Here is a 27,678-nt window from a genome sequence, read left to right as displayed (position 1 = left end):
GGAAGGGGCGCGCCCGCCTGGAACCCCGGGAAGGGGCGCGCCCGCCTGGAACCTCCGGAAGGGGCGCGCCCGCCTGGAACCCCGGGAAGGGGCGCGCCCGCCTGGAACCTCCGGAAGGGGCGCGCCCGCCTGGAACCCCGGGAAGGGGCGCGCCCGCCTGGAACCTCCGGAAGGGGCGCGCCCGCCTGGAACCCCGGGAAGGGGCGCGCCCGCCTGGAACCTCCGGAAGGGGCGCGCCCGCCTGGAACCCCGGGAAGGGGCGCGCCCGCCTGGAACCTCCGGAAGGGGCGCGCCCGCCTGGAACCCCGGGAAGGGGCGCGCCCGCCTGGAACCTCCGGAAGGGGCGCGCCCGCCTGGAACCCCGGGAAGGGGCGCGCCCGCCTGGAACCTCCGGAAGGGGCGCGCCCGCCTGGAACCCCGGGAAGGCCTTTGCAGATGTGATCGAGTTAAGGATCTCAAGATTCAAGGTAAGGTCACTCCAAGTTGCCTGTGTGGGCCCTGAGTCCAATGGCGTGTCCTGGCAGGAGACCAGCAGAGGTGGAGGGCGCGTTCTATGGGCTGAGACGGGCAGGACTATGACAGGAGGGAGGCGTGGGGCTGCTCCCTGGAGCCACCGCCTCCCCACACTTGACCTCAGGCTCCTGGCCCCGGAACTATGAGAAATAAACTGTCTTTTTAAGCCCCCGCTGTGTGATGATTGGCAGCGCCAGCAATGGGAGCTGATACAGACCCTGATGGGGACCCAGACACCTGGCAGCTTGGGCCAGGCCCCTTCGGGTTAAAGCTGGCCCTGCCGCTAAGGAAGGAGACCACTACTTCTCCTGCTGCCCTCCTACCCCAACCTTGCCTAATTCACAAGACAGGCGGAGAGAAAAAGCAAAAAGTTGGAAAAAAACAAAAGATAAAGAGCCAGACAACCTTGGCACTGCCACCTGGCCCTAGGAGTTAAAAAAAAGTAAGCATAACATCAACCCCTGAGCTAAACTACTTGTGTTATCTATACATACCAGACACTGGAGGAAAACAGCATTGTAAAACTTTCTGTTCTGTTAGCTGATGCACGTAGCCCCCAGTCATGTTTCCCAGGCTTGCTCGATTTATCACTTTTCACGTGGACCTCTTGAAGTTGTAAGCCTTTAAAAAGGCCAAGAATTTCTTTTGCAGGGAGCTCGGCTCTTAAAACACGAATCTGCCAAGGCTCCAGGCCAAATAAACCACTTCCTTCTTTCATCTGGTGTCTGAGGAGTTTTGTCTGCATCTTATCCTGTTACATTTCTTGGTTCCCTGACCGGGAATCGAGGTGATTAACAGACAGTCGAGGCAGCCACTTAGGCAGTTTAGGCCTGCCCTGTTAGAACATCCCCGCGGGGAACTCTGGCCAGCTGCAGCCAGGCGGATCCCGAGAGCACACCCAGGTAGGCATTTGCCCCGTGGAACGCCTCGCCAGAGCAGTGCACAGCAGACCCCCGCGGAGGATCAACACAGAGGCTGAACACCGGGAAGGAACTGGCACTTTAAGTCTGGACGTCCGAAACTTGGTACAACTGGTCTTGGGGACTTGCCCACTGCATTTGAGTGGAAGCGTGGCCTGATCACCCACAGCGTGCCTGTACCTGCACTTTGGTTTTTGACTTGGCTTGAATTAATTGCTTGATACTTTGGTTTTAGTTTCGATTTTGACTTGACTTGAATTGCTTGATAAACAGGTGTGCCTTTATTGACACTTTGGTTTTGGTTCTGATTTTGACTTGGCTTAAATTGCTTGACAAACAGGTGTGCCTTTAACAGCACTTTGGTTTTAGTTTTGGTTTTGATTTAGTGTGAGTAAGATGAGTGAGTGATCTTTTAGCCTGTCCTTCTTGTAGTGTGAATGTTGTTTTGTCTCGGGAGAAACATAGGTCAGAACAAAGTAAGCCCACTCTGCTAGGAAGTGTGTTAAAAAAAAGTTTCAAAAGAAAATAAAAGGAAAGTCATCAAATCATCAAGACTTACTCTATTAAAATGCATGTTATAGAGCCTTAAGAAAGGTTTTGCAAGAGATTATAGAGTTAAGTTAACCCCTTAGAGGTTAAGATCTCTGTGTGAATTAGAACTGCCCTCTTTTGGTGTTCGATGGCCCACTGAAGGAACTATAGACGGAGAACAATTGCCCATGTATTTAAGGTGGTGACGGGTTGGAGGACAGCCAGTGTACCTAGATCAAATTCCTTTATATTGACTTGTGGTTAAATGTAATATAGACAAAACCGGCATAAATTTAGCCCTGTTTAACAGCTTATTACAAAGAAGCCAAAAGGAAAAGTAAGAGCAGCTTCACCAGCAGACACAGAGTTAAAAAAGGAGTCCCAGAAACAGCAAGAGAAGCCAGTTTTGCAGGAGCTGCCAGAGAGAACAAAAATTCTTTCTCCATATGTCCCAGCCTACCTCGCTTTACCGAGGCCAACAGCCCTCTCAGAAACAAGATTCAGGAGCTAACATGCCCCAGGTCTCCCCTCGAAGGGGAGGATCGGAGCCTCGAGAGGCCAAGGAAGGAAGTCGAGATAGTCAAGTGGGCCGTCTAGGATCTGGTCTTGCTCGAGCTATGAAAATGCCTCTCAAGGAGATGCGAGGACCTGTCTATTATAATGACGAGGACTACATCCGTGGGAGCAACAGACTTTCATCTATCAGCCCTTTTCAACTATTGATCTACTAAACTGGAAACATCCTGAACCCTCCACCTTGCTCCCAGCAGCTACAGCCCTGTCGAGCATGACTGTGTAGAGGTGTTGGACTCAAGTTTACTCTAGCAGACCTGACCTCCGGGACCTGCCTTGGGCATCAGTAGACTAGGAGCTATACGTAGATGGGAACAGTTTCATCAACCCACAAGAAGAGAGATGTGCAGAATATGCGGTGGTAACCCTGGACACTGTCGTTAAGCTGAGCTCATTGCTTTAATTCAGGCCTTAGAACTCAGTGAAGGTAAGACTGTAAACATTTACATTGACTCTCGGTATAATGCCTGTTTAACCCTCCAAGTGCATGGAGAATTATATAAAGAAAAGAGCCTGTGAAACTCAAGGAAAAAGGGGGAAAAAAGGCCCAGAGAATGCAGCTCAGCTTCAGTGTTTGCAGAGGTACTGAGAAGCACTTCTGCAGAGGCTAAGAGTTGGTAGAAAAAAGCAAATAATAGAAAAAAGATTTCAGAAATGCTTCAAGGAGCTGACAAGAGCCTGAGTCAGTTTTATAAGAGTCTCTATAAAGCATTCTGGCTTTACACCCCATTTAACCCTGAGGCTGCTTAAAATCAGTATATAGTAAATACTTTATTTGTAAAACAAGCATGAATACCACCTAGTCTATAAAAGTGGCCACCAAGGTGTATGTTAACTGTGACCAAGGAACAAAACTAAGAAAGAGCAAAAGAAAAAGAAAGACTAAGAGTGACTGTAAAAAAAAAAAAAATCAAAAAGCAGATCATCCAACCCAGCTGATCCTGAGACGAGACCAAGCTGCTGCTGAGGACGACAGCCCTGCCCTGGTCACTCCGGAGACGGACCCGTCTACACACGGCTGAAGCTTGAGGAGACAACAAGCCCTGCTCTAGTCACACACCGGCAGCTGACCAGTCTACCCATGGCCGAAGCTTGAGGACTCGTCAAGCAAGTAAATGTAGTTAAAAATCTTAAGACTAATAGTTTTCCTGTAATACTAACTGTTTTCCGGTTGTTCTGTCGCTGTATTCAGCCTTTTTCCCAGGTAAGGATCTCTGTTGTCCTTGCTGGATATGAATATACTGTACATTGTTTTGCTATTGTTACCCCCTGTAACCGTGCTAGAAGAAACACCTATGTAAGGTGTCCCCACTGTGCACATACTACTGGGAAACCCAGACCTGTCCAGCCCAGCAACAGTTCCGAGTCTTGCAGTCATTCTTTAAACATAGAAACCAGGAGTTACCAGAACCTCCTCCTTTAGCAAAAACAGAAAAAACCTATTTGCTCAGCTGGCTGAAAACACTGCTAGCAGCCTGGATGGTTCTTCACGTTATGTTTATAAAAAGGCTAACATAAGCGGCCAGGCGCGGTGGCTCAAGCCTGTAATCCCAGCACTTTGGGAGGCCGAGACGGGCAGATCACGAGGTCAGGAGATCGAGACCATCCTGGCTAACACGGTGAAACCCCGTCTCTACTAAAATACAAAAAACTAGCCGGGCAAGGTGGTGGGCGCCTGTAGTCCCAGCTACTCGGGAGGCTGAGGCAGGAGAATGGCGTGAACCCGGGAGGCGGAGCTTGCAGTGAGCTGAGATCCGGCCACTGCACTCCAGCCTGGACGACAGAGCGAGACTCCATCTCAAAAAAATAAAATAAAATAAAATAAAAGGCTAGCATAAGAGACCAACGGCCTTGAGAAGCAAAAGAGTTAATGCCTCATGATAACTTTAACTCTTTCCCTAAACAGACGCCCCAAGTGCAAGCGTCTGGCTCTTGAAAACTGCTATTATTAAAAAATACTGTTTTAAGACCCAGTAACAAAACTAACCTGCTTAAGACATGACAAAGTTGGTACATGTGCCTGTGCAGGTTTAACTCAGGTTTGATCCTAGGTCTCCATCTAGAAAATAGTTTCCAGCTGTAAGAAAATGTAAAACCCTCACTGCGAATGTATTACTCGGAATAGAAACTTGCTTGCTGCTCCCCTGTGTGTTACGCTTGCTCCTTCAAATGATAAAAGGTTTTATAGCTACCATGGTTCCTCAGAAAACTTCAACACAAGTGTATTACATAAAACACTATCACTCTGTCTCACAAAAGACTCAAAAGTAAAACAAAAGAACTCCCACTAATTTCTGAAAATTCTCAAAGCGGGGGATGAGGGAGACCACTACTACTCCTGCTGCCCTCCTCCCGCCACCTTGCCCAGTTCACAAGACAGGAGGAGAGAAAAAGCAAAAAGTTGGAAAAAAACAAAAGTAAGATAAATAGCCAGGCAATGTTGGCACCGCCACCCGGCCCTAGGAGTTAAAAAAAAGTAATAGTAATAACATCAACCCCTGACCCAAACTACTTGTGTTATCTGTACATTCCAGACACTGGATGAAAACAGCATTGTAAAACTTTCTCTTCTGTTAGCTGATGCATGCAGCCCCCAGTCACATTTCCCGGGCTTGCTCGATTTATCACGACCTTTTCACGTGGACCCCTTAAGTTTGTAAGCCTTTAAAAGGCCAAGAATTTCTTTTCAGGGAGCTCGGCTCTTAAGACGTGAATCTGCCGAGGCTCCCGGCCAAATAAACCACTTCCCTCTTTAATCCTCTGTCTGAGGAGTTTTGTCTGTGGTTCGTCCTGCTACACCACCACCCGTCCCTCACTGAGTCCTCGCCGCACAGTGTGGCTGCACCTGGCAAGCACAGGGAGCTCCTGGGGTTCTGTGGGTGCAGACGTGGGTCCCTTCATCTGGGCTGAGACGGAGCTCCTCCCCAGCTCCAGGGAGCACTGGGTCGAGGATCACCCGTGAGTGGTGAGTGTCTCTCCCACTGCACCTTGAGGTCACCCAGGAACCTTCGGAAGTGCTGATGCGGGGACCTCCCCGCCCCACCGTCCAGGGTGGACTGGCGAGGCGGTGACCTGGGCGACCCCCTCCCCACCATCCAGGATGGACTGGCGAGGCAGTGGCCTGGGCGACCCCCTCCCCACCATCCAGGGTGGACTGGCGAGGCAGTGGCCTGGGCATCTGGACACATTACAGCTCCCCAGGGAGCACGGTGTGCAGCCAGGATGGAACCCGTGGTCCTGGCACTGAGGATGGCGGGCGCCTGCCTCCATCTCCACGGGCCGGCCTTCTGTGCCTGGAGCTGCGAAGGCTTCACATGGCTGTTGAGCTGCGGAGGGAGGGACCCTCTCTGCACCCCATCCAGAGCGGGCCGAGGAATCTGAAGGCACAGGGAGGGCAGGGTGCAGCCCAGGTTGCAGAGAGGCGGGACCCTGAAACCTCAGGAGTTCAACTGGCCACAGAGGAAGCGGCAGCCGGGAAGCCGGCCGGGAGCTTTCTCATCTCAGCCTCCTTTGCTGGCCTTAGGTGGAGGGGCCTGTGGGGCGGGCGGTGGCCGGAGCCTGAGGGGCCTGTGGGGTGGGCGGTGGCCGGGGCCTGTGGGGTGGGCGGTGGCCAGAGCCTGAGGGGCCTGTGGGGCGGGCGGTGGCCAGAGCCTGGAGATTGTTTGTTGTTAGCACAGAATTGTGGCACAAGTCATTGAGACACAGTGACAGGCAGATGACTGCCCAGGCCACGGCCTTGTCTGAGCCTGCCTGAGCATGAGGAGAGGCCCCCACGCTGGTCACCCAGGGTCCAGGTGTGCCCACAGATGCTGCCCCTGCGCTGTGGGCAGCCCTGGCCCAGGCGGGTTTTCTGGAGCTGCTCCCGCCCAGTGCAGGCAGGCCGTGTGCAGGACCTTTGTTTATGCCCCTGGATGTTGAACTTGGCCAGCGTACAGCACTGAAACAAGGGCCCTGACTGCTGCCTGAACCCGCCCAAGGCTCACTTCCATGCCCAGGCCTGTGGGAGGGGCTGGGGTGTGCAGGAGAGTTGGGCGTTGGGAGGCCACCCCACCGCGTGCCTGCAGTGCCCTCTCCTCGGCCCCAGCCCCCAGCATATGCATGGGGTGCCTTCAAGTGTGGGTTTCGGGAACTTCCACATTCCGGCCTGAAGTCCTGGCCATGGGGAAGGGATGCCCACTGCGCTCATCCCATGCAGCTGCCTTGTGCCCATCAGAGGCTGCACCAAACCCCGTGCGCCCTCCCGGCGATCAGAGCCAGAGGCCTCAACTGGCCCAGCCCTGCCGGCTGCTGAGGGACCTCAGCTGCTGTGGGGCAGGCGTCTATGGGTTCCCAGGGCCCTCCCCTCCCCGCGGGGGTGTGAGGAGGTGCAAAGGGGATGCCTCCTGCCCTGACCCCACAGCCAGACCAGCGCTGTGTGTCCTGAGTGAGGATGCCTGTCCCTGAGCCCCAGAGACTCACCAGGAGGCAGGTGTGAGACGGCCGTGTCCCCAGCCCCTGCTGCAGCCAGCCCACAGCAGGCCCCTAGAGGCTGGGCGGTGAGGGGATGGCTCAGACCGCCCACGCCCAGGACCCCGCGTTGGCCTCATCCTACGCCTCAGCCCCAAACCCTGCAGCTTGCAGGCCCCTGGCACCCGGTCACCCTCAACAGCACCTCAGGGCTCCTCTGATCTGACCCTTGTTGCCAGCCCAGCCAGAGTCTGACTCCTCCCTGGTGCCGCCCCCACCCCCCAGGAATGGCATGCTGGGGGCAGCGGAGCCAGGCCCTGGGCCGAGGGGCAGGACAGGCAGGGACAAAGAGCGGCTCCATGGAAACCCTTCCCTAGGGCCTCAGGGGCCAGGCGGGACCCCCACTTCTAGGAGGAGACCCCAGTGCCCCTCACGCTCAGGGGAGCAGTAGGTGGAGAGATTAGGAGGTGGGAGCTGGGGGCTCTGGAGGAGGGGCCGTGGGTGAGGCCCCATCTTCGAGGCTCCCTTTGGCTGCAGCAGGCAGTGAAGCTGCATCAGGGGCTCCACCCTGCTGACCACAGTCCTGGGGCACCTAGTGGTGGCCGGAGACACCAGCAGGTTCTCCTGGTCACATGGCCCCACCTGCCCTGGCCCCCAGAGCCCCCCAGGCTTGGGACGAGCTGCGAGGCAGAGGGGTCGGACAGAGGGCACAGGACACAGACGCAGAGTAGGTGTGGCGGCTGCCCCCAGGGAGATGTGGAAAGAGGCCCCAGGGCACCCTGGAAGCGGAGGCGGTGGCTCTCCGTGTCCCAGGCCACAGCACCGCTCCTCACAGCCGAAGCTCTGATCCCTCGGTCTCAGGAACCACTCGGGAAGTGCAGGGCGGGCACGGGTCTGATTTCAGGACAAGGGAGCTGGCAGCCCAGGAGCGAGGAGGGCTCCAGTCCCCTTTCACCAAGCCCGTCCTCCTCTTCCCGCTGCCACGACACCCACGCCTGCAGCCGTGCAAGTTGGGGGGCGACGTGGATGGACTTTCTCTCTAGAAAGGATCCTGGGGTCCGACTGAGAAGCTGGCCCGAACGCTGGACGCTGTGGCTCAGAGCACTGGGTAGGTAGGCACCCAGAAGCGGAAGTGCTCATCATGTAGCAATTTTTTTTTTTTTTTTTAAAGAAACAAGATCTCACTCTTTGCCTAGAGCAACCATCTTATTTATCTTTGCATCCTAAGGGTCTACAACAATGACTGGCATGAAGTATACAAACTATAAATTGCCTAGTAAGTGGATAAAACGATTAATTAATTTGCCCAACATTCAAAATGCGATGGGGTTGGGATTCACAGTCATGTCTTCTCATTGCAACGCTCAAGCTCCTTGTGCTGCTCCACACTGCCTTTCAGTAAACGAGAAACTGTAGGATCCACACCGCCTTTCAGTAAATAAGAAACTAGGATCCACACCGCCTTTCAGTAAACGAGAAACTAGGATCCACACCGCCTTTCAGTAAACGAGAAACTGCAGGACAAATGACCTTATGCCCAGGTTCCAATGGCAAGACGCCACACCCCTTATGATACTATCTTTGTGCACACAAGATGTTCATTTCTGTCTAAGAAATCAGTGACTTGTAATTAGTAATAATAAGTAAGTGATTGCTCAATGACTTAAAACTACAGTATCTCTAATTTCTTCTAATGGAAACTTCTCAGGCCATTTAGGGACATCCACAGATAGCGAACGGCGACATTGGAAAGAGGACGTTGAGTGGGGAAGTCTCCACGGTTCCACCTGTTTGATTGTTTGATGTGTGGTGGTGCAGACATGGACACGACTCATCTTGTTTTGTTTGTTTTGTTTTGTTTTGGAGACGATGTCTCGCTGTGACACCCAGGCTGGAGTTCAGTGGCGCGATCTTGGCTCACTGCAAGCTCCTCCTCCCAGGTTCAAGCAATTCTCCTGTCTCAGCCTCCTGAGTAGCTGGGACTACAGTCACATGCCACCACGCCTGGCTAATTTTTGTATTTCTAGTAGAGACGGGGTTTTACTGTATTGGCCGGGCTGATCTTGAACTCCTGACCTCAGGTGATCTGCCCGCCTCGGCCTCCCAAAGTGCTGGGATTACAGGCATGAGCCACTGTGCCCGGCCAACACTATCCATTGTAAAGAGGGTTCATGCTGTTCGACCCCAACAAAGAATGATTCCCTTTGCGGTCCTGGATGGGTAAGAAATCAGCCTTGGCCACCTAAGGGTGTAGCAGGGCTTCTGCATTAGGTGACAATTTTAATAACCCTCTGTTTTCCGTTCACACCTAAGAGTCTGTTTCTGCCCTGGGACGAAGACCCAGAGGCCACTTTGATGTTATGGAGCAGGCTGTGTCCTCAGTCATCCTGCTGTAGGGAGTGCTGCCAGCTCTGCCACCACCACTGGCATCCAGGAAGCTTGGTCTGTCCGTAGTGACAGATCTGATTCCAGAGAACCAGGAGCGTGTCTGATGCATGAGGGCAGAATTCTACCCATTACCCACAGTGCGGAGATGAGGGAGGGGATCTAACCTTGCAAACACTTTTGAAAAAAACCTAGTGTATAAAAAGAAATTCGGGAATCAAACCTTTCTTAAGGGGCACAGGATGAGACAGTATACACCAATGTGACCGAAGTTTTTATTTCTGCTGAAGAGTTCAGCTAAAGTGTAGCTGCATAGTCATAGCTCATGGGAACCTCCGTCTCCTGGGCTCAAGCAAGCCTCCCAGCTCAGCCTCCCAAGTAGCTGGGACTACCGGTGGCCATCACCATGGCTGGTTACGTTTTTCATTTTTTTGTAGAGACAGAGTCTTGCCATTTTGCCCTGGCTGGTTGTGAACCCCTGACTTCAAGTGATCCTCCTGCCTCGGCCCCCCAAAGTGCTGAGATAACAGGTGTCAGCCACTGCCCCTGGCCTGGCAATTCTATTTTAATTGTCTTAGGGACGGCATTCCTGCTTCCCACGGTGGCAGCACTGTTCTACACTCCTGCCAGCAGTACACGAGGAGTCTGGTTTCTCCACATCCTTGCCAGTACTTGTGATTTTCTGTATTTTGATAATAGGTGTCCCGATGTGTGCGTGTTGTGAAAACTGTGACGTACGTAGAAAAGTGTAAAGAATAAGAGTGTGGACGCCCAGCCGGTCCCCTCAGGAAACACGTGAAAGTCACCCAACCTCTTTCAGGATCCGTGTTCCATTCACATTATTTTTTCATGCACCATTTTTTTTTTTTTTTTTTTTTGAGACGGGGTCTCACTCTGTCGCCCAGGCTGGAGTGCAGTGGCCGGATCTCAGCTCACTGCAAGCTCCGCCTCCCGGGTTCACGCCATTCTCAGGCCTCAGCCTCCCGAGTAGCTGGGACTACAGACGCCCACCACCTCGCCTGGCTAGTGTTTTGTATTTTTTAGTAGAGATGGGGTTTCACCGTGTTAGCCAGGATGGTCTCGATCTCCTGACCTCGTGATCCACCCCTCTCGGCCTCCCAAAGTGCTGGGATTACAGGCTTGAGCCACCGCGCCCGGCCTCATGCACCATTTTTGAACACAAGTTGCAGACATTTGAACACTGGCCCTAAAAACATCAGTCAGCCCGGCTGGGACCTTCTGGGAATGCGGACGCTCCCCACGTAGCTGCAGTAACATCAACGCCTTCGGAAAACTCACACGGCATCTAGCCTCCCTCTCGCGTTTGGATGTCCCAGGTGCCCTCACTCGGTTCCACGCCTCGCCTTTCTGGAATCGTGCCCCAGCTTGTTAGAGCGGCACTGACTGCTGGGAGGGTGTCCTGCTGGAATCGTGCCCCAGCTTGTTAGAGCGGCACTGACTGCTGGGAGGGTGTCGAGCAGCACTGACTGCTGGGAGGGTGTCCTGCCAGCAAGGTTTGTCTGATCCCACGGCCGCAGCGTCTTTTGTAACAGCTTGTCCCTCCTTCCCCTCCCTGGGTTTGTGATAACCTGGAGGTTAAAGCTTAGAGCAGCCGTTCTTCACCTGGGGACTTTGCCCCAGGAGGCGTTGGTCAACTCTCTTGTGCCTAGAGGAGGAAGGCAGGTTGTGCCTGGAGGGAAGAGGCTCTGGGACGGAATGGAGTGGGTCAGGTGCTCTGCCCAGTTCTGCTCCTGCGCGTCTCTGCCACCTCTGCCTCCCTGCTCACTGCCCTGTCTGTTCCCAGCCTCTCCTCTCACCCTCAGGGTAAAGGTCACTTCCCAGAGGGCCACTAGTGCTCAGGCCACCTCTCACCCTCCCGGCCTGCTCCTCCCTGGACTCCAGTTTCCCACGTCTGCCCTGCCTGGGCCCCTTGGCTCCACACCCAGGACCCCAGGCCTGGCACTGTTGGGTGTGGCTGCACGCCTAAGGGCAGAGGGCTTGGGTAGGGGGTGAACGGGGGCTGCGGCTGTGGCCCTGCTCTCGCCGCTGCCTCAGCGGGAGAGGCCCTGTGGGCAGCCTGAGAGCCGAGGCCTCAGTGGTATTTCCTGGGAGGGCAGCCCCCAACCTCCCGCACCCACAGAGGGGCTGGAGCAGGACGCAGGGTCGCTGGTCCCGGCCTTGGGAGCACCACAGGGCACAGGCCTGGCCCGGCCGTAGCCTGGTGCTGACCTTTCCTCGTTGACTTGTGGTCCGGGACTTTCCAGGACAGGCTTCTTGCCACAGAGAAGGTTCCTGGGGAAACCCCGGGCGTGTGAAAGTGGAGCGGCCCAGGTCCCTGCCCTGGAAGAGGTGCCAGGAGCCAGGACACCCCCTCCCAGGAGCCCCTCCCACCCTCCAGCCCCAGCTTGACCCCAGACCTCTGCCCTCAGCCCCCTGGTGTGTCTGAGCACTTCTGCCCCGGGGCCTTTGCACGGACAGTTCTGCCTGGAAAGCTCTTCCCGAGATCTGCTCGGCCATATGCTCGCTAAGGCCTCCTGCCGCCGCACACACGGGCACTGCCTGCCTCCCGGTCTCGTCTCTCTCCAGAACCTTAGCTCCTGGGGGCAGGGACTGCCCAAGAGTGGGTGTTCCTTCTGTGCTCGTTGAAGGAAAGCGAAGTGGCCAACAGCAGACTTCTTCTGAGGAAGAGAGAGAGCAGAGACCACAGCTGAGGCCTGGGGGACTCTGTGACCCCGAAGGCCACCCAGCTGGTTCCCTGCAGACAGCCCTGGGTCCTGCCTCTCCCAGCCAGGGACCAGGCCCCACCAGCCAGGAGCCCGGGACACATCCGTGTTCTGGGACTTGACCTCCGTCTCCCCACAGCCTGCATTCCCACCCTGCCTGGCTGCAGCCCTGATGGGTGGGAAGGGGCTCCAGGCGGCCCCGCTCTGCTCTGGTATGTGCAGACATCTGGTGTGCAGTGACCTTCATCCCAAGCAAGACCTAGAAAGGGTGAAATCAAGGCAGCATAGAGAGCTGGCCCAGGGCAGCCTTCTGTGCTGGACCATGGGGGTGTGAGGGGGCTGCCAGCGTGGTGGGGGTGGCCCGGCCCCTGGTGATGAGTGTGTGGGGTGGGACTGGGTCTCTGCATGTACGGCCTGCTCAGTGGACCTGCCCACTCTCTGGAGACGTCTCTGTATGGTTGTGTTACCAGAAAGGAGTCCTGATCCAGATGCCAAGAGAGGGTTCTTGGACCTCGCACAGGAAGGCGTTCAGGGCGAGTCCGGAAAGTCAAGTGAGAAGTTTATTAATAAAGTAAAGGCATAAAGAATGGCTACTCCCCAGGTGGCGCGGAGGCCTGGGCTGCTCAACGGAGTACCCTTATGCTTATTTTGGTCATTTCTTGATTATATGGTAAACAAGGAGTGGATTATTTATGAGTTTTCTGGGAGAGGGTTGGTCAGTTCCCGGAACTGAGGCTTCCTCTCCTTTTTAGACCATGTAGGGTAACTTTTGGACGTTGCCATGGCATTTTTGGACGGTCATGGCACTGGTGGGAGTGTCTCTTAGCAGCTAATGCATTAGAATTCGTGTATAATGAGTAGCAAGGATAACCAGAGGTCACTCTAGTCACCATCTTGGTTTTGGTGGAATTTGACCAGCTTCTTTCCTGCAGCCTGCTTTACCAGCAAGGTCTTTGTGACTTGTATCTTATGCCAACCTCCTGTCTTGTGACTAAGGATGCCTTAACCTGGGAACACAGCCCAGCAGGCCCCAGCCTCATTCCCCCAGCGCCTATTCAAGACAGAGTCGCTCTGGTTCAAACACCCTCTGACAGTTGGACAAGTTGGTGACAGCCAGGAGGGCCCAATGTGGACATGTGACAGACACCGTGTGGCCATCAGATTCTCAGGAGGAAGAAATCCCCTTCTGAAATAAAGCACCCTGAGAACCGGCGGGAAGGAGCGGGGACTCCGTTGGGGCTTTCCAGGGAAGCAGCCAGGGACTTGCCCTGATTTTGGTTTCTCCAGGTCGGAGCTGCCCCCAGGCTGCCTTGGCTGGCGGGAGGAAGTGAGCAGCTCCCGCAGAACCTCTGGCTGGCACAGAGCCCGGGGGCGGGGGAGTCCTCCCTGACAAGAGAAGCTATCAGGCAGAGGACACCGCACTGACTGGGCCAGTGGGGCGTTCTCCAGCTGGGTCAGCCGTGGCCCCCGCCTCAGGCTGGAGTCCGGCAGGCACTGCTGCAGAGACGGAGGCAGAGCCAGGTGGAGGAGCTGCCTCCAGGTGGAAGAGCCCCAACAAGATGGGACGCTGGGGTTAGGCTCAGGCTATCAGCCCTGGAATCCAAGCATGTCGCCCTTGTGCTAACCCAGCCTCACTAACTGGCAGCCGGGGCACCCTCCCAGCCTGCCAGGGACACCACACTGGGCACACACCACTTCGGATGCAGGACCCCATCCTCACCGGCTGTGGCAGGAGACTGGTGAGCCGTCCTTGCAGACGGGACTCCCCCTAGGGTCCTGAAGGACCGTCCCGGGGGCTGGGGAGCTGCTGGAGGCAGCAGCCTGGGCCGGGAGATCATTGCAGGGGTGGTGAAGGGGAGAGGGTTAGGGCTTCGGTAGGGGGACCCCCTATAGACCGGACAATGGAATCCAGAGCCACCACCCCCACCCCTGGCTGACCCCACCTTCTGCCAGGGACCCAGTCCTGGACAAGGTCACTGAATTGCTCCCCCCCCACCTGTCCCCACCCACCGGAGACCTCAGCCTACCGGCCAGTCTGTCCATGCGGCACCAGCCAGTCTGTCCATGCGGGGTGCCCAGGGCAGGAAAACAAGTGCAGGTTCCTATTTTACCACATCTCAGGACTCCAGTCTGCGCCCCTTCTTGGCGTGCATTTAAATGTCTTTGTTAGGCCACTCATTATGATCCCTCCTGTTCTAATGGAAAAATCTTCTAAACACTGGGAGGACCAGTGGTCTTCTTCTTTCTTAAATAGAGACGAGGTCTCACTGTGTTGCCCAGGCTGACCTCAAACTCCTGGTCTCAAGCAGTCCTCCTGCCTTGACTTCCCGAAGTGCTGGGATTACAGGCGGGAGCCACTGGGCCCGGCCTAAATTCTTCTGTACTTGCTGGTTTTCCCAAAATGTGCCCACACTGATGTTAGCATCAGAAGGATATCACTCCTGTGACAGAAGTGGGAAGGTGTGTGTCACAGCACAGATGTCCACAGGATAAAGTCTCACAGCAACAGACATGTGCTAATGTGGGTGCTGGAGCTTGCACCCTACACTGGGCACTGCCCATTCCTCCCCAGTTCCCAGACCGGCTACACCAGGGATCCAGAGTCCCCTTCCACGAGTGTGACGAGGACAGGCAAGGTCTCCTGAGTCCTTACCAGCAGGTCGGGCACCCTGCTGAGTCATCTTCACAACCCTGGAAAGTGCACATCCCCGCCCCGTGGGTCTGGGCCACGATCCCAGGACACAGTTGTGACTGCTGACATCCTGAAAGATCAAAATCCCAAAACTGTAATTCGGAAAGAGTAATTCGAAAACATTCTGTAAAAAACATTTATTTGGCCGGGCGCGGTGGCTCACGCCTGTAATCCCAGCACTTTGGGAGGCCGAGGCGGGCGGATCACGAGGTCAGGAGATCGAGACCATCCTGGCTAACACGGTGAAACCCCGTCTCTACTAAAAATACAAAAAATCAGCCGGGAGTGGTGGCGGGCACCTGTAGTCCCAGTTACTAGGGAAGCTGAGGCAGGAGAATCGCTTGAACCTGGGAGGTGGAGGTTGCAGTAAACTGAGATCACGCCACTGCACTCCAGCCTGGGTGACAGAGTGAGACTCCATCTCAATAAATAAATAAAAGGCACTTATGTAGTTACATTTTTAAGGGGGATTTATTTGAGAAACTGAAAAACACGGCAGAACCCTTCATGGGCCACTTTACCCAATAAAGCCGGCAATCCTAACATTTTCTCCAGCACAGAGACACAGGTGTGCTCACTCAGTCACGTGGATATGAGTTACATGCAGATGAACCATTCACAGAGAAACTGGTCAGGGCACCAAAACGCTAGACTTTGATCTTTCAGGAGTTCAGGATTTGGGATGATGGTGTTCGGGGTCAGGTCCTTCGGGGTTCTGATCAGCGCCGTCTCACCATGCGAACCAATGCTGAACAGGGAGACCCAGGCCGTCCAGGAGCTGGACACAGCCAGAACAGTCTGTCTGTGTCAGAGCCCGGGTCCCTCATGGGGGACTCAGGCTTCATTTGGGTTTCCTGCAAAAATGGAGAGCTTTGTTTTAAGTAAGGATGCTAAGGATGGCAGGCATGAAGCGGGCAGGCAGAGGTGGGAGCTGGTTAGCGGCATCTCCGATTACCGTGATGGGCAGAAAGAAGGTTCTAGACAACAGTGTCTTGATGAGGTCAAGAGGAACTGAAACCCCCACCCCACTTCCCCTGCCCCATCTGGTTCTGGGAAAGGGGAAATACAGGTGGGGGCTGTGCGTGGGGCAGTGGCCTGCCCCCGCCTCTCTGCCCGTCCAGACTTCCGAGGCCTGGCTGTCTGCAGGGCGGCCATTGCTGTGCGTGTGTGTGCGTGTGTGTCTGTGCACACATGCATGTGTATAGTTCAGGGAAGAGGCTGCATTTCACAGAGACTCTGTCCCAGGAGGGAGGCATTTTCTTTTCTCTCTTCTCTTCTCTTCTTTCTCTATTATTCTCTTTCTTTTCTTTCTGTTTTTTGAGACAGAGTCTTGCTCTATCGCCCAGGCTGGAGTGCAGTTGCGCGATCTCGGCTCGCTGCAACCTCCACCTCCCAGGTTCAAGCAATTCTCATGCCTCAGCCTCCTGAGTACCTGGGACTACAGGTACGTACCACCATGCCCAGCTAATCTTTGTATTTTCAGTAGAGATGGGGTTTCAACATGATGGCCAGGCTGATTTCGAACTCCTGGCCTTAAGTGATACTCCTGCCTCGTTCTCCCAAAGTGCTGGGATTACAGACATGAGCCACCATGCCCAGCCGACATTTTCATCTGGACTCTGCCATGGGGCCGAGCAAATCAGATGTGACCTGATGACAGGTGCCAAGAAGGTCTGGTGACCACAGATTTCTTGTAGGTTTCTGCCTGGGACCCCCCCACACCTCCTACCAATATCCCCAACCCAACCAAAGACCGACCAAGTGCAAACCAAGGGCAGCCCTGAAGCCCAGGACTGTGAGGCCTGGGAAGGCCCCAGGGCAGGTGATCTGTGGCCTTGGTGTCTCAGGTCAGGAGCAAGGCAGAGCCACCTTCCTCCCTCCCCCTGCCGGGCTGCATGAGCTCAGGGACCCTTGGATCTGAGAAAGGTCAGGCTCACTTCCTCCGCGTGCCCGCGGTTGGCCGCGGGGGGAATATTCTCCTGACCTGAGTCCCGAGGTTCTGAGTGTGGAGTTTCCCTGGACTGGGAGAAAGTAAACACCAAGGGACTTGCCAAGAGGAAATGGACAAGCCCAGGTGGTCTAGACGGAGCTAAGTGTCCCGCAAGGGGTTCCCCGGCTCCTCGTCTCTGGAAGAACAAGGACAGCTTTCCCCAGGGCTACGGCCTCACGCTCCCCTCCCATCACGGCCGGGCCTTTAGATGGGGATGAGTGTCCCACAGAAGATGGGGCTTAAAACTGCAGGAGTGCTGGGGGCTGGAAGTCAGGTCAGCCTGTGAGGGCTGTGGTCGCTCTTGGTCCTAAGCCCTCCCTGCCCGGCTGCTGGTATCATGGGCACTCCTTGGGGTTCCTTGGCTTGTGGGCGCATTGTGCCAGCCCTGCCTCTGTCACAAGGCTGTCTCCCCTTCTCTTCTTGAAGGACACCTGCTAGGGTGAGGGCCTCTACTCCAGGCTGACTTCATCTCATTCTTCACTAATCACAGCTGCAAAGACTTATTTCCAAATAAAGTTGCCTTCCTGGGTTCCACGGGACCTGAATTTGGGAGGTGCTGTTCCCCCAGCACAGGGGTACAGCAGGCCCTTGGCTTCATCAGACGTCCGGTGCCTGTGCGCCCTCTCGCTCACATTTTCCAGGCTTCTGCCCTTCTCAGTACCCGAATGTGGGCATCCAGGTGTCCTTCCTGCCCTGGCGTATGCCCCACTTAGCTGAGTGGGGGGCTTAGGCCTCCACCCCACCTGTAGTGCTCCTGGGGTCTGCCAATCAGACCCCCTACAGCTGCCTGGTTTTGGGACATTGCTGTTGGGCCCTGGGGCCTTTCTGAATCCATCTGCAAGCTGGAGCTGAGGCTGGGAGCTGAGGCTGAGGCCACTGGAGCTGAGGCCAGGAGCTGGGACTGAGGCCAGTGGAACTGAGGCCAGGAGGTGGGGCTGAGGCCACTCAAGCTGAAGCAGGGAGCTGGGGCTGAGGCTGGGAACTGAGGCCAGGAGCTGGAGCTGAGGCCAGGAGTTGGGGCTGAGGCTAGGAGGAGGGGTTGAGGCTACCTGGAGTTTGGGAGCTGGGCTGAGAGGCCAGGGAGGAGAGCCCTGCTGCCAGCTTGCCGCCCTCCTGACGCCCCCGCACCACTCCCCTGCCGCCACCCTGCTGCCACCCTGCCTCCTGTTTGCAGCCCTCTGGCCAGTCTCTGTGTTCATTTTCTGTTTTCTACTTACCAGAAACTTAGCAGCTTGAAACGGCACCCGCTCGGTACACATTGCTGGTGGGAGTGTGAAGTGGTGCAGCTGCTGTGGGAAATGGTCTGGTGATTCCTTGCAAAGCTAAATGGTTGCCATAGCACTGTCGTTCCACACCTGAGGATGCACCGCCAGAAATGAAGTCAGGCGTCCGAGCAAAAACTCGGACATGAGTGTTCACAGCAGCGTTATTCACAGGAGCTAGAAGGTGGAGAAACCCAAGTGTCCTTGGACCGAGGAACGGGTCAACAGGCCGCGGTGCCAGTGCTATGGAATACTGTGCAGCCGGAAAAAGGGTGGAGCTCCCTTACACATTACGGCATGGGTGAGCCTCAGAAACATGGCGCTAAGCGACTACATATATATAAAAAGCTTGCACTGGCGTAAAGTGTCTAGAGCAGGGAAATCCAGGAGATGAAGTGGATTGGTGGCTTCCAGGGTCTGAAGGTGGAGGGAATGGACTGGTGCTGATGAGTCTCCGTCTGGGAAGATGAACGAGTTCTGGAGCTTGCTTGAGGCGGTGTTTGCACGACAGTGTGAATGCACGAATGCTGCTGAATTGGATTCTTTAAAACAGTTCAGATGGACAATGTTATGTTATGTGTGTTTTACTACCATATAAATAAGTAAGTAGACAAGCCTGCACCATCTTGTAGCTCACATTTGCAGGTCAGGAGCCGGGGGGACCCAGGCCTCCTCCCGGGCTGGTTCAGAATCCAGGTCCTTGTGGGTTTGGGACTGGAGTCCCTGTTTTCTTGCAGCTGTTGGTCAGGGACTGCCCTCAGCTCCTAGAGCTTGCTCTCGAGTCCCTGCCTGGTGGTCCCGGGTGGCCCCTCCATCTTCAAGCTGCAGGGGCTGGTGGAGTCCTCCCATGAGTGGCTCTCTCTGGCCATCCCTTCTGCACCGCCAGAGGAAGCTCCACTTCTAAAGCATTGGTGTGATGAGGTCAGGCCCAGGGGCACCTCCCTGTTTTAAGGTCAATGGGTTGGTGAACTTCACCATGCCTTCAGAATTCCTCTGCCACATAATGCAGCCATCTTGGGAGTAACACTGGAGGCAGAGACCACGGGTGACCTGCAAGGTCTGCTTACAACAGTCGTTTCAACAGAGTTGAGTTTGCCTGGGGCTTCTCCAAGCGACTGCGCACAGGCGTCGCTGGGGTCCCTGGGGTTAGGATGCTGACGCTGGCTCAGCAGGTCTGGGAAGGGCCAGGATTCCAGTGTCAGGTCCACACCATGCCCCAGTGGACGTTCTCCAGCCCTTCCCTGAGGCTGGGGCCCTGGGATGAGCTCGATGGTGTTCAGATCAGAGTCCACCCCCTCCATGCCTCACCATGGTCCTGATGTCACCAAATGCATTGCAGTCCTAACCCCGTGGACCCCCCTTCATGGGGTGGTGCAGGCAGCGTGTTCTCTGAGGGTAAGGACAGGACCCAGCAGAGGCTGCCCCAAGGAGCCAGTGGAGCCGTGGTTCCCCATCTGCCCATTCATCTGCCTACCTTCCCCTGAGTGGAGGCAGAGCAGCTGAGAACGGCCTGCTGGCCAGCCCCGGGGGAGCCATGGTCTGCTCAGCCACAGAGCTGGAGGCCCCTCCCAGCAGCTCCTGCCTGCCCACTGTGCCAGAGCTGCTCCACGCAACTTTTCTGCAGCATGGTCCTATTGCACAAACACCTCTCTCTGCTTTTTTCTTTTTTTTTTTTCTTTAACCATATCTGCTGTATCATACAAGCACTTAGGATCTTGGTTGCAGTGAATGGAAACCAATGCTAAACAACTTTCTCAGAGGACTCTTGGGGCTCTGGGAACCAGCCAAAAGGCTGGAGAATGAGGGCTAGGTGTAGGCAGGTCCAGGGAGGCCAAGAGGGCAGCCTGGCTGTGAGGCCGCTGCTGGTACAGCCCAGACTGTCCCTGCTTCTGGGTCATTTGCTCCATACCCAAAGCTCTGCCTGGGAATGTCTGGTGGTCAAACTCCAGTCATGTGGCTCCCTCTTTTCAGAGGTGAACTCAGTCTTCACTGATAAGGTTAAGGTTCCTGGTGGATCCTGCATCCCCATGAGTCCGAGCTGAGCCTGCAGGGCTCCCAGACCCAGGCCTCCATGGAGAGGAGATGAGCCGGCCCTGCTGAGCCCTGCCCAGACTGCACATGCATGAGTTAAAGAAACGGCTATTACTGTTTAAAGCCATGCATTGTTGGGCTGGTTTGTTAAATAGAAATAGATTACCCAGGCTGGGTGTGGTGGCTCATACCTGTAATCCCAGCACTTTGGGAAGCTGAGGCGGGTGGATCAATTGAGGTCAGGAGTTTGAGACCAGCCTGGCCAACATGGTGAAACCCCATCGGTACCAAAACTATAAAAAATTAGCTGGTATGGTGGCATGTACCTGTAATCCAAGCTACTTGGGAGGCTGAGGCAGGATAATTGCTTGAAGCAGGAGGTGGAGGTTGCAGTGAGCCGAGATCATGCCACTGCACTCCAACCTGGGCGACAGAGTGAGACTTTCTCAAACAAACAAAGAAACAAACAAAACAAAACAAAAACAAACAAAAAAATATCACCCACCTCCACAGATGATCATCAAGTTCATGAAAATGGACCTTCAGGTGGCAGGGGCTGTGTGTCTGTCTCATTGGCTCAGTCTCCTTTTTTATCCTCAAGGGACTCCCAGGTGTTCCAGTGCCCTGGCACTGAAGACTCCAGCCACACCTTGCCCTGTGTGTGTTGCAGCCTGAAGTGGTCCACTGGGCCTGGCATGTCTCGAAAGGAAAAAGAGACTCCTCATTCAGTGACAGTATGTCAGCTGCTGGAAGCCAGCATCGGTGGGGGTGTTTACACCATGGGAATGGGCCCACTCTGCAGACTAGCGCTGTACCAAGAGAGCCAGTTTGGTTTCTAGGGGTCGCTGGGTTGCAGGTCCTCATGCTTCTGTCAGACCCAGTCCCTAGGAATGTCCCCACCCAACCCCCACTGTAGCCTGGATGGATGGGGATGGCTCTGCGGGCCTCCCACCTGAGCCATCTTGTCTTCAGCTGGGTTTGGGCTGTGAGCTCCAGCCATGCTGGCTCCATGACCCAGGATGGGATTCACACACTAACGTGAAGAGAGTGACCTCCGGAACAGAGGAAGAAGTGGGCCCTGGAGGAGCCGTGGCCCTGGGTGGTGGCACCAGGCAGCTACGGGACCAGGGGCAGCTGCAAGGCATAAAGCCTCAGACTGGGTGTGGTTCTCACTCGTCCTCAATGGAGAAAACTGCCTTTCCAAAGCATAATTCGATCAAAAGGCTTTTTGTGGAGCCCAAACTAGAAGGTTCTGGGTTCCAGCTCTGTGCCTCAGTTTCCTCATCTGGAGCATAAGGATGGGACCGTCACTGAGTGTGGATGTGGGGTCCCGGGAGGTGTGCAAGGGCCGTCTTTGGGCAGGTGCCTAGAATGGAGGAGGCCTTGGTGAGCATTCATGAGCGAATGCCCCCGCCGGCTCATGTGTCCTGCTCCCTCGCGTGTGGGCTGGCGTGTTGTCACCCTCTCCGTAGGGAGGAAACTGAGCCCAGCAGTCTGGGCAGCCCGGCTCCAGAGCCGGGCAGGGTGACTATGCCAGTGCCCACGGTGACGGGCGGGCTGGGGCCAGCTTGCCTGGGGTCTGCCTTGCCATCTGGCGACACCACATCACTCCTTCCATCCTGGCATTTGGGTTTTATTACCAACAGCTTCACCAGACCGCCTTTCATGGCACCCAGGACAGCCACGACGCTGCCCATGCCCTGCTCCAATGGGACTTGCAGCAGCTCAGAGGCTGGAGGGAGGTCTGGAAGCCCCTAGTGCTCAGGAGAGCAGTGAGACGGGAGAGAGGCAACCGGGGAAGGAGGCCAGGTGAGCATGGTGGGAGGCCTCTCAGTCTCTGCATGCTTGGGAACATTCCAGAGTGACTGGCGCTTCCCACGACTTTTTTGAGATGAAGTGAGGCTGAGAATGTGAAGTTTCCAAGGGTTACAGAGGCTCATTGTTGCAGACACAAAAGACTAATCATTCCATCACGGGACAGTTTTCCTTTGGAAAGAAAATGACCCAATTTCCTTTTTTTCTAAAACTTAAGTCATTCTGCCAAATTTCAACATCCTAATTTTAAATCACTGGTAGAAACTCCATCCTGAAGTCTATCTTGGCCTCACTACAAGACCCCTAAAGAGCCGTCGTCCCTGATAAAGTGGAGGTTTTAAGTTTTAGTGATTGTTATTTTGCAATTCTTAGATTTTATTCACAAAATTCACGTGGACTCAATTGTAGCTCCAGCCATCTCCGTGTCCTGGCCACCACTGCCTGCCTGCCCTTCCCTGTTTGTGAGTCTTTGTTTGGAGTCACCTGTTTGCCTCAAATAATCAATTTTGAGTTGTTTCTTTCGGGAAGGAAATGTTCTTGGTGCAATTTCTGGCCTCCATGTGGCTGAGAATGTTTTTTTCTGTTGCCTGGACTGGTGCAGCAGGTCTCCCTATAGTGGCCTGGCCAGGCACAGAAGTCTGGGTTTGCAGCTGTCAGGCTCCAGCCATCGCCCCATGTTCTCCTGGCATTGGTGGATTTGCAGCTGTGAGGCTCCTGCTGTCGCCCCGTGGTCTCCTGGCACTGGCACAGGACGCCATTGGGCTACTCAGTTTCTCTCTGTGCTTGTCTGGTGTTTTATGCTTGAAGTGGAGGATTTCCACCAGATTCGTTTTCATTAATTGTGCTTGTCCCCATGAGCCGTTTGATGAAACAGATTCAGATCTGTCTTCAGTTCTAGAAGTTCCTTCTCTCACATACTCTATGGCTGCGCCGTTCCGGTTGTTCGAGTTTATTTATCTGGAAAATTGCTCCTCTGCCCGGTGGGTATCTGGCTTCTGTCCTCCCTGTCTGCTTTCTCTCTCCTCGTCTCTGCCTTCCTCCTCTCTGGGGCATGGGGCATGGGGCATGGGGCATGGGACGTGGGGCGTGGGGTGTGGGGCATGGGGCTGCTGCCGCCTGTGTCTCAGCCTCCTAGTCCGGCTCTGTGCCACATGAGTGCTGTTCTTTCAGCTCCCAGTGTCCTTGAAAGCTGCCGCGGGGTCTCTCCTGAGATAGCCTCCTCACACCTGCCCTCAGCTAATTCATGCCCATCCACCAGCTCCTGTTCCATTCGCATCTATTTCATCTGACATCTCACCACCTCCCACTCCATCCCTGTCTATTCATCTGACATCTCAGCACCCAGTGCCTGCACTTAACGATTTCCTGAATTTATCCAGTGAAACCAGCAGCCTAAATGTATTCTTTCTTCCTTCAGAAAGTGTTTTTCATCTGTAGGTTGTTTGAGTACTGTGTTTTCCTGGTTTGATAAACGGAATATTTTTATAGCTCTGCAAGTTTTCCTTTTCTTCCTCGTGAATAATCAGAGTGTGATTCAGCCGGGACTTTCCCCATCTAACAGGGAGAGTGGGTTTTTCCAGCCTCTCCTCCTTTTCACTCTGCTGTGGTTGAATTCCTACTTGCTCTTTTGGCAGATGGTATTTGCCAACTTGGTTTTGCAGCTGCCTGGGGGTACTGGGGTGGAAGCAGCCCCGGGAAGCCCCATCCGGGACTTTATGGCTTTTACTCCATCACAGTGGGGCTGGGCCAGGCCCTGCCCTTTGGGAACAGGCTCCTCTGGTGCGAGCCTCGGCCTTGGCCCCACTTCATCCTGGCCCCTGCCCAGGCTCCCAGCCCCCCACCCACAGCTGCCACCTCCAGGGGCTGCCACTGGCCAGGTCAGGGAAGGCTCTTGCTACCTGGGGAGAGGATGCCCTGGCCAGGAGCTGTCCCTCAGCTTTCTGTGGTCTCTGTGTCCCCTGTGCCCTCCGGGTGCCCTGCCGGGGCCCTGCCTCCCCTCGTCGCTCAGCCTTCATGTTAGGGGCTGCAGGTCCCAGCGCCCCTCCTCCTCCTTGGTCACTCACCTCCCACTGATGCAGCCTCGTCTGCACCAGTGTCCGGGAAACCCCAGTGAGGCCCCTCCCTGCCAGCACCCCAGGTGTGGGGGCTTCTGCTCCACCTACCACGTCTGCCACGGGGCCCTTTGGTGAAAGTGTTTTACCCAAAGAGGCGAGTCCTGGTGATGCTGGAGCCTGGCCCTCATTGCTGTCAGCCCTCAGCGCCCGGTACAAAGGCCACTCATCCCAACCACTGAGCCCTGAAGACAGTGGAGGGCAGCATGAGACACAGGACCCTCTCCCACCAGCTCCGGGGGCCAATGCCAGCCTGGCCAGCGGCCAGGACTAGCACAGAGGCTGTGGATGGGGAGGGTGGTGCTGGAGGCAGGGGACATGCCGGCGGTCTTTTGGGGGTGGTGGACAGCTCCACGCCCTGCTTACAATGGTGCGTCAGGCAGCGGCCCACGGTGGTGGCTGCTTCCCCAGCAGTGACCTTGGCTTCTCTTCTGCAAGCCCCTGCCTGCCCCGAGATGCCAAGCCCCAGATCCTCCAGAGCTGTCCTCACCCCCTGTTCCCCCAAGCGCCCACTCTCGGGGCTGGACCTTTGCAGGAGAACAAGACATGCCAGCCTCAACTAGCGGAGACCTCTGTGGCCACCCATGGGTCCTTTGCACTGTGTGTGGGGCAGTGAGGATAGAGCTTCCTGCCCTCCGGGGCCTGCTCTGCTCCTGCTCCTTGGACCTGGAGGAGCTGTGTCCACACAGACTTGATGAACGTGGCCACAGACACGCACGATGAATGCAGCGTGGTGAGCCAGACCCAGGATCGTGCCTCTCCCCGGACAGGAGCAGTGGCCCGAGCCTGGCCCTGGGTGAACTGCACTGCCTCAGTTTCCCATCTGAAGTCAGAGCACTCCCTCCACAGGCTTGCGCGAGGACTAAGATCGGGGCAAACCCGTGACCCTCAGGGGAGAGTCCCCACAGGCACGAGCTCCTTGGGTTTGTTTCACAACGATGGTGACCACCAAGCAGACATAAAGCATCCCCTTAAGTTTAGGCCCCACCAGAGCATAGCCTTGGCTGATGTGGTCCTCACCCACCATGCCTGGCAATGACGTCTGCTGGCCTCTGCTGAGGGGCCGAGAAAAGATGAGGAGTGGGGAGGGTATTCTCTGCACCTGCCCTCTTGTCCACAGGACACCGGGCCCTGACCTTTTACTGAGGAGGGCACGGGTCCCCGGCAGGCCCGTCCGAAGCCTGCCTCGGGAGTGTGAATCTGTGGCTAGGGCCACCTTTCTAGGACACCTGGACATCAGTTGGCTGAGGTCCCCACCCCTGGAGACTGGATCAGAGGGGACCAGAGGAAGGAGGCAGCGTCCAGCCCCCAAGAGGAGCAGGGAGGAGGGATGAGGCCACAGTCTGAGGATGGTGGGCCGCCCAGGGTCCACTGCTCCTGGCCTGGTTTGGGATGCACAGATCACCCTGCTGACATGCTCCCTGTCTGATTCCACACGGAGGACTTTGCTGGCTGTGGCCTGCAGCTCACACATCCCAACCACAGACACGCCCTTTCCCTACATTTTGGTCCCTCTAACAACTCAATGCCCAGAACTTTCTATTGCCCAGGACTCTCATGGTCCCTCCGGAGGGTGGACAGACCCTCCCTCCCCAGGCCTTCATGCAGCCCCTGCTGCATGCCAGGCCCACCTTGGTGAGGCTGTGTTGGGGCCGAGCTCCTGGTCATTCTGTGGCTGACTGGGCCCAGCCCCCTTTCCAGTTGCCCTCAGGCCACCCAGGAGCAGCTGCATAGGATTGCTAAGTCTGAGTTCTCTGCATCTTTCTTCTTTCACTAACTTCTTTTCTTTCTCTCTCTCTCTTTTTTTTTTTTAAATGGAGTCTCACTCTGTCACCCAGGCTGGAGTAAAGTGTCGTGATCTCAGCTCACTGCAACCTCCACCTCCCGGGTTCAAGCGATTCTCCTGCCTCAGCCTCCCAAGTAGCTGGGATTACAGGTGCCTGCCAACATGCCTGGCTAATTTTTGTATTTTTAGTAGAGACAGGGTTTCACTGTGTTGGCCAGGCTGGTCTCAAACTCCTGATCTCAGGTGATCCACCCGCCTTGGCCTCCCAAAGTGCTGGGATTACAGGTGCGAGCCACTGTTCCTGGTCCGCTAATTTCTTTTTCATGCTGATAGACTGTCCTGTTCTTGAACTATCTTTGCATTCCTAAAATAAACCACCTGCTTGGGGGTGGTATGTGATGATTTTGACACATTGGTAGTACTTTTTTGCTAATATTTTATCCAGACTGTTTGCATCTATAGGTACAAGCAACGTAGCTTTATCATTTTATATGCTCCCTCCCCCCAACCTTTTTTTGTTTTGAAATGGAGTTTCACTCCTGTTGCCCAGGCTGGAGTGAAGTGCAATCTTGGCTAACCGCAACCTCCACTTCCTGGGTTCAGGTAATTCTCCTGCCTCAGCCTCCTGAGTAGCTGGGATTACAGGCATGTGCCACCACACTTGGCTAATTTTGTATTTTTAGTGGTGACAGGGTTTCTCCGTGTTGGTCAGGCTGGTCTCGAACTCCTGACCTCAGGTGATCCACCCGCCTCGGCTTCCAAAAGTGCTGGGATTATAGGCGTGACCCACCTTGCCCGACCCTATATGCTCCCTTGACAAAAGGTATGCCTTCACAAATAGGAGGTTTCCCATCTTTTTCTGTGGCCTGGAAAAGTTAGAATTATCTTTTTAGATGTTAAATAAAATTCAGCTGGACTGCATTTTCCTTAAAGATAAGTATCCATCACCTTTCTAATTTCTCCTATGGAAATTGGACTATTCCAATATTCCAGTTCTTCTAGGATTGAGTTTGGTGATTTCTCTTCTGCTGGAAAAGCAGCCCTCTCTGTTTTCATGAGGATGGACTTGACTATCTTCATCAGTCCCAAAAGTCCCAGGGCGGACCCTACTGCCAAGCCTGGGTGAGATGCCCACCTTCAGCTGCGTCTCAAGACAGGGGCTGGGGCAGGCACCAGCCTGGGTCCAAGATTTCCTGGGACCAGCGTAGGTGGCCACGTGGCCGCCCTGCAGGAAGGACGGCTCTCCCTTGTGTTTGGGAGGTGACTTCCATGACAGTGACTGTCACAGACACTTCTGGGAGAGATGAGAAGGGGAATGGATGATTTTGCGGCCGTTCAGGCTTCACACACGGTTTTAGTCCCGATATTGCAATCCTCATCAGCAAATGCGATCCCTCCCCCGCCGCTTCGGAATATTCTGTACCAGGTTGTATCTTATTGTTTGAAAACAAGTTCTGCTAGTTAATCGGTTCAGGAGCAGCACAGGTAAGTAACCTCCGCATCTTCCCAGCTTGGAATGTCTGCCTCTTTGTAGACGTATCATTGTTAATAGGCTTTTTATTAAAATTAAATTCTTTTTATGTTTTAACGTTTGATTATAATTTAATGTATTCATTTTTCTTTTTAAGCATTTCAACTACCTGACAGGAAACATTTGCAAAACAGACAGCCAGACTTGTCAAACACTTAAGTTACTCTTATCCTTTTAATAAATGAAGCTTATAGCAAACCAAATGTACTTAAACATTCTAATAGCTTCACAAACGTAATCAATTCACATCTCCCAGCTTAAAGTCAGAACTCTAATAGAAATAATACATTATCCCTAAACTTTACTTTAAAAATGACTATGCACTTTGGGAGGCCGAGGCGGTGGGTCACTTGAGACCAGCCTGGGCAA

The 27,678-nt window shown here is 54.9% G+C and overlaps 1 long non-coding RNA gene across 1 annotated transcript; it reads left to right on the top strand.

The window, feature by feature from the left end:
• Positions 1 to 24: 24 nt before the first annotated feature.
• On the top strand, positions 25 to 3,448 carry LOC108539776 (uncharacterized). Its single transcript, XR_001888475.1, has 2 exons — positions 25 to 467; positions 2,275 to 3,448. It is a non-coding gene; the product is annotated as an uncharacterized LOC108539776 (long non-coding RNA).
• The last annotated feature ends 24,230 nt before the right edge of the window (positions 3,449 to 27,678 follow it).

This window comes from Rhinopithecus bieti, unplaced genomic scaffold (genome assembly GCF_001698545.2).
Source record: "Rhinopithecus bieti isolate Rb0 unplaced genomic scaffold, ASM169854v2 scaffold_18153, whole genome shotgun sequence".
Classification (NCBI taxonomy): domain Eukaryota; kingdom Metazoa; phylum Chordata; class Mammalia; order Primates; family Cercopithecidae; genus Rhinopithecus; species Rhinopithecus bieti.
This window is presented reverse-complemented; position numbering and strand designations above follow the sequence as displayed.